Below are 6,000 nucleotides of genomic sequence, written 5' to 3' on the forward strand. Positions count from 1 at the left end.
CTCCCCTTTCTCAACTCACACCCAGAGGGTAGAGAGTAACAAGATGGTGTCTGTCTGTCTGTCCAGCTCCATCAACCAAAGTAGTAGCACTTAAGTAGCACTTAATATCTTTTAATAATGCGTTTATCAGTCATCCTCCCTATTGGTTAGACCACACATGGTCAGTCACGGTCCATAGATCCACAACAGTAGCAAGACTATATCAGGCTGTCGTATTGCTGATCTAGGATCAGGTCCACCCTGACCATGTAATCTTATTGATTTATAATCTAAAGGTAAAACCGATCCTAGACCAGCCCTCCTACTCTGAGATATGTTATGCATACAGGTCCTGATCTGAGTAGTGTTACACCGTGCAGAACGGTTTGCTATTCGCTGCTTTACAAATTGATTGTGTTTGTCTAATTTGACGGGTGGTAATCCTCCAGATAGCATTGCCTCGGACAGGAAGTCAAAAGATATCTGTGCAAATGTTAAGTGAGTTACAATTGCCTCTGTCTCACTTAACCCTGTTAATTCAGCCGAATGAATGTTGAAATATAAATGGATCAATTAGCGAGCAATTAAGTACAGCTATGCAGTGTTACCCCAGTAATTAATACTACGTTCTAGAGGAGCTGCGTTCCAGGCCGGTGTGTAGTGTGTGTGCATGTATGTTTATAACTGAGTGTTTTTGTCCGTCTTTGTGTGTGTGTGTGTGTGTGTGTGTGTGTGTGTGTGTGTGTGTTCTTTCTGACACTGCCAATACAAGGCAGACACCCCTGACTCTATCTTCCACCCCAGTAAGCATCCATCCATCCATCCATCCTCCATCAATCCTCCATCATAAGAAACTCAGATCACATATTTTTCGGGCATCCTTATGCATAAAAACCGATGCATGGCATCAATATTAAATTGTGTTTACCCAGAACACATGTAGCCGGGGCCTGGGCTGCTTTGTCTCTTAACTTTCCTTACCTACTGACATCAAAGTGAACAGATCAGATTATCGTCCCAAGGTATCACAGCCAGTCAGGAGGGAGAGGCTTCTCCGTTTCCCAGGCTATAATTGCACTGACAGGGCGTGTGTGTATTCCAGCGTAATAGCAAATTCCATAACTACTTCCTCTCGCCGAACACCTGTTAAATTCTAATGCACCGGTTGTTAGCCGGAGATTTATTTTAATTTTAAATGTTTGGAAGTTACCTGTTGGAGATGATCAAAGTGTTGATCGCTGGGGGAGCGCCGGGCGGGGGGAGACGTAGCTAGCACCACACTCATTTGAATACGGGGAAAGAGAGGGAAGAGCGACGGCTTTGAACACTACTTTCTCGGAGGGAGGGAGAGGAAGGCAGGAGGAAGGGGGTGCAGGAGGTGAAAAAACACCCATTGTGTGTTATGTTGCCATGCTCTGCTAGAGAACTACTGTCTGTCTTCTGTCTTCATGTCTGAAGTGGAGTTAACGCTTTACAGCCCACTCAATGCTGCCTCTGGGACTTAGACTGAAGCAGGTCAAGTCTGAATAGGAATCAGTCTGTCTAGTAGTCATCTTGACTTCAATCTTGTCTTCTTTCTATAGCTACTGTTGTACCTCTGGTACCTTCATCTACACATTTGTACTGGAATGCAGAATTCAGGTGAAAGTTGTGTTAATGATTTGGAGTTGGCAAGAGGGAAGTAGGTGAAATATCATTTCCATTTTTCTCGATACATCTCCTTTTGATTGATCTCCATTTGTTTTGAAGGAACGGGCCAGTGATCCTACTAAAACTTCCTCTTGTACCATAGTTGTATCCTTGTGAGAGTTTCTCACAACGAGCTTGCTAGTTCCTTGCTAGCCATTCATCTAGATAGTTGGATGCCTTTGTGCCTTTTATGTGAGTCAGTGAGTACACTGCAGACAGACTGAGACAGGTCTCCATAGAGTGTAGAAGATGGCCCTGTGCCCTGTTCTTCTATTCAGCCTGAAGGTCCTGGCTGTGGTCTGACAACCCAGCAGCCCAGGTGACTCAGCTCAGCCACACACCAGCCTGGATGATGGGTTGCCAGGTTGGATCGAGCGGTTGCCAGATTGGCGGCTGCCACCGCAACTAAGGAGACTGGGGAAACCCCCACAAGTGATCAGTGGCCACCAGCAGAGTTTTGTAGCCGTAGCCCAATCAGCCCATACTGTCACCGCATTGCACACAGGGTAGCTAGCTACTGTTTCTCTGGCTGGCTACAGTAAAGCGGTGATTAGTAGAACCCACATTAGAATACATAGTAGACCTCAGGCTTTTCTGGACAGCCATCTAAATGAACAGTGACTTCTTAATTGTGTGGGCAGCCGTTCAAAGCAGAGCTCACTAGCGAAGCCCCACATCAGCGTTGGAAATGAAGGAGGTGTGAAGATGAGGCTCTCAGTCAGTCCAATGAAGTTGGGGCTAGGTTGAAGAGGGGGATGTTAGGAGGACACCTATTGTCCTATTTGTCAACTTGGAACTCGGCCCCCTACTTGTTGCCACTCTAAAGGGAATAGGGTGCTAGTTTGCCTTGCATCCTTTTTTGTTCTTCATCAGATACACTGATGTGAAGCAGGAGGGTCCTTGTACGTGTGACTGTACCACATCAACACATAGACCGGCGCTAACATAATGAAATGCTCAATGAAACTTTGAAATCCAGTCCCCCCCACCCACTGTGTTAACAACACTTTTTCTCTCTTTCTTATTCTCCGATTTTCTTCTCGCTAAATAAAAGGTACTTTAGTTGCTTCCCTCCTTTCTCTCAGCTATACAGCCATGGCTCTTCCTATAACATCTGCCTCCATCTAATCCTTGTTTAGTGTTAGTGAATCAGGCGCTGTCTGTCAGATGTATAATTCAAGTATCACTCCCCACTCGCCCGCCGCTCTGTTCCGCTAGGGTCAGGTTTGAATGAGGAGAGGTGCTTCTTTTGATCAGCATCATCATCATCATCATACATGACATACCCCTGGATCCTGTGGAGTTATAGACCTAGGGAAGAATGGAAGTTGTGTGTTTTTTTAATGTTTAGATGGTTAGTGATGGTGGACAGAGGCTCAGAGAGGAAAGCATTAATAGTTGGTTCTCAGATAGGATCTATGAAATCGTAATGCTACAACAGCAGATTGATGGAAGAAGAAGCCGTGATGTCGGGTTGGAATTTAGAAACGTAACAGAATCGATTTACATCAAAACACCCCAAAAATGATGAAGTGGAAAGTGGAGCCTAATGGAAGGCAGAGCAATAGAGGGAAACTTTAGCCAGTTGAGGACTGAAAGCCATTTTGTTGCAACCTACGGTAAAGCTACCTTCATTTAATGAGAGCCATGTTTTTCTGTTATCTCAGATTTGCCATGATTTAATGACTTCGACTTCATTTTTTGTGTCATAATGAATTTATTTGTACTGTGTGCGACCCCCGTGGGAATCGAACCCACGACCCTGGCGTTGCTAGTGCCACGCTCTTACCAAGTGAACCACCCAGTGTCAGGGCTCTCTGTCTGGCAGCAGATGAGAGCCCATATATTAGACCTGAGACAGTAATGACATGGACTCAACATGGACTCCAGTGTTGTGATTTAATAGCTCAAGTGGTCTCATTAGAAGGGAGCCCTGTGTACTGCAGCTCTCCTCATTAACCAACCACAGCCATGTGCTGCAGGCACACAGGTCAGACAGAATGTGTGGGAGGACCCAGCACGCGCACACACACACACACACACACACTGCCCCTGTCTTGTCCTTCCATTAGGTCCTCCAGCACAACCCACTTCCATTCAGGAGCCACCATCCAGACTAACACAGCCCACTGCATCTAAACTGGGGGGTTACACAAACACACCCCCATGCGCCCTCCAGTACCCCCCAACCCCCCGCCCCGTCCCGTCCATGCGTTACCCTAGCCTACCTCTCCAACAGCATCGGAGACACAGGCAGAGGGATCCCGGCGTTGCCACAGATGTGAGGTAGGGCCTGCCCTGGTTATAGCTGCTCCATAATTAACAGTGATCAGATTTGTTTTGTGGCATAAATGGTGCATGTGTAGAACATTAGCCATGGCACTGCTCATTTAAATTCAGCTGAAGGGCTCAGCAGCAGACGGGTCACGAGCTTCAGGGAGCACAATCACAAGCCTCCTCCATATGTTCCTGCCGCATCTTACCAGGGCCACGAGCGCCAGATAAGTTCCCAGAAGAACCTAATCGTGTTCGGTAATTACAGCGCGCCTCTCTCTCTCTCTTTTTTCCCCCCCTCTCTCCCCCTCCCCTCCCCTCCCTCCTCTCATCCCTCCCTCCACCGTTCTCTTCTGCTTTGGCTTAGAAAACGAGGGAGGAAAGAACTAAAACAGTCCCTCATCAGATAATTTGTAAATTGCTTTACGTGGCCGATGCCGACCGAAAAAACTCTGGTTGGTTGTTCTTCTTCTTTTTTTCCCCTCCGTCCGACTGAGCTAGAAATTATAAATAATTGTAACAGATGTAGCAATATGGCCAGCCTCCAATAAACGAGGCCCCAGATAATTTGGCCGACCCCTTCTGACAGGCCAATTTAATAAAATGTGAACAAAATCTTCCACCGCTAATAATTTATCATCCCCTCTCCCCGTTGGTTAAAGTGAATTACCCCGACAGTTAACAAGGTCACACCCAGATGCCAAGCGACTCGCAACAAGGCTGCTACTCCTGATGATGGGATCAGGAAACATCGAGAGGTGATGACAGCGCTGGTGTTGTTTCTTGCATTACCTGTGATCCTAGAAAACACACACACACAGGTGCCAAGGCCCTACTTGTCAGTCGGCAGTTTTTATACGCTATCATGGAATGTGGCGTGTGTGTTAGCGCCTGGTATAGAAGGAAGTGGTAGGTATAGCACTCTCGGGCTAGCTCAATGCATTATTTACTGCTCACCTTTTTATTTAGCGTCGTCAAGGATGAGGGGAAAGGTGGACATATGAGGTAAAACACATGACGAGGAGAAAAGTGGGGACAAGATAAGGCTTTCTTTGAGGTCACATAAAGAACTGGATTACAGTACCCTGTTAGGTAACAGGAAGTATTGATGTTACAGTAGCTACAGTTACAGCTTACCTTGTACACTTCTAGAAGTACTGGCAACGTAGTTGGGGCTGCAGCGTATGCTTATTTTGTTATTCGAATAGGAACAGGGACCGCTACAAACACATTGAATAAACAAGCATCTGTATAGATGGGCTTCTCTAAACATCTATATTATGAACATGTTCCTCAATGTCACACTTCTCACCCCAATAATAAGTCTGAACCCCCCTCTTCCTCCCCTCCCTCTCCCATCAAGGGGACAATCTGGCCAGTGGCGTCTGTCCATCGATCATCCTCTCTGGGCGGCCGTGGGGCCTAGCCTCCTGCACACGCTCACAGACACTCCCGTTCGCCCTTGTCTCCCTGCTTTGTTTTGGTGGTCATGTGGTGTGGGGGGATGTGTGGTGGGTTGCCGTAGTGTGTTGGGGAGCGTTAATTGACTGGGCTGGTAGGTGGTGATAAATAGATGGGTCCTTGATAGGGAACATCTCTCACGCCTGGAGTTGAGTTTAGACAGCTGTCCCGTCCTCGTTGGAGCTTCCAGTTCCCAGCTTACATGCGTCTGGATGTTTTCTGTGCAACCATCAGGCTTTAGGTACAGGTACAAGGTCAGGCTCAAGTCTAAGATCAGGGTTTAGGTACAGGTACAAGGTCAGGCTCAAGTCTAAGATCGGGGTTTAGTTGAGGATTAGTTAGAACTTTTCACATTTTTTTCACACTTTTTTTTTCTTCTCTCAAATTCAAATCAAGGCCTATAAGCTGGAATTTTTTAATTGGATCCCTTTTAAAAATATATATCTATATATAAATAATAATAATTGGTTCCCAAAATACAACTTTCACCTTTGTCATTTCCCAGAGGCATGCAGCGCTGCTGGGTCCTCCTACATAGTCTGTAATGCTATTGTAAAATACAGATTTTTTCTGTCACCTTATCTGGGTCTAGTGTGG

The 6,000-nt window shown here is 46.3% G+C and overlaps 1 protein-coding gene across 1 annotated transcript in view; it reads left to right on the forward strand.

Annotated features, from left to right (window-relative positions):
• cntln (centlein, centrosomal protein) overlaps positions 1 to 6,000 on the forward strand; it is a gene marked incomplete in the record, with an annotated part of 100,135 nt that overhangs the window by 25,098 nt on the left and 69,037 nt on the right.

This window comes from Salmo trutta, chromosome 4 (assembly GCF_901001165.1).
Source record: "Salmo trutta chromosome 4, fSalTru1.1, whole genome shotgun sequence".
Classification (NCBI taxonomy): domain Eukaryota; kingdom Metazoa; phylum Chordata; class Actinopteri; order Salmoniformes; family Salmonidae; genus Salmo; species Salmo trutta.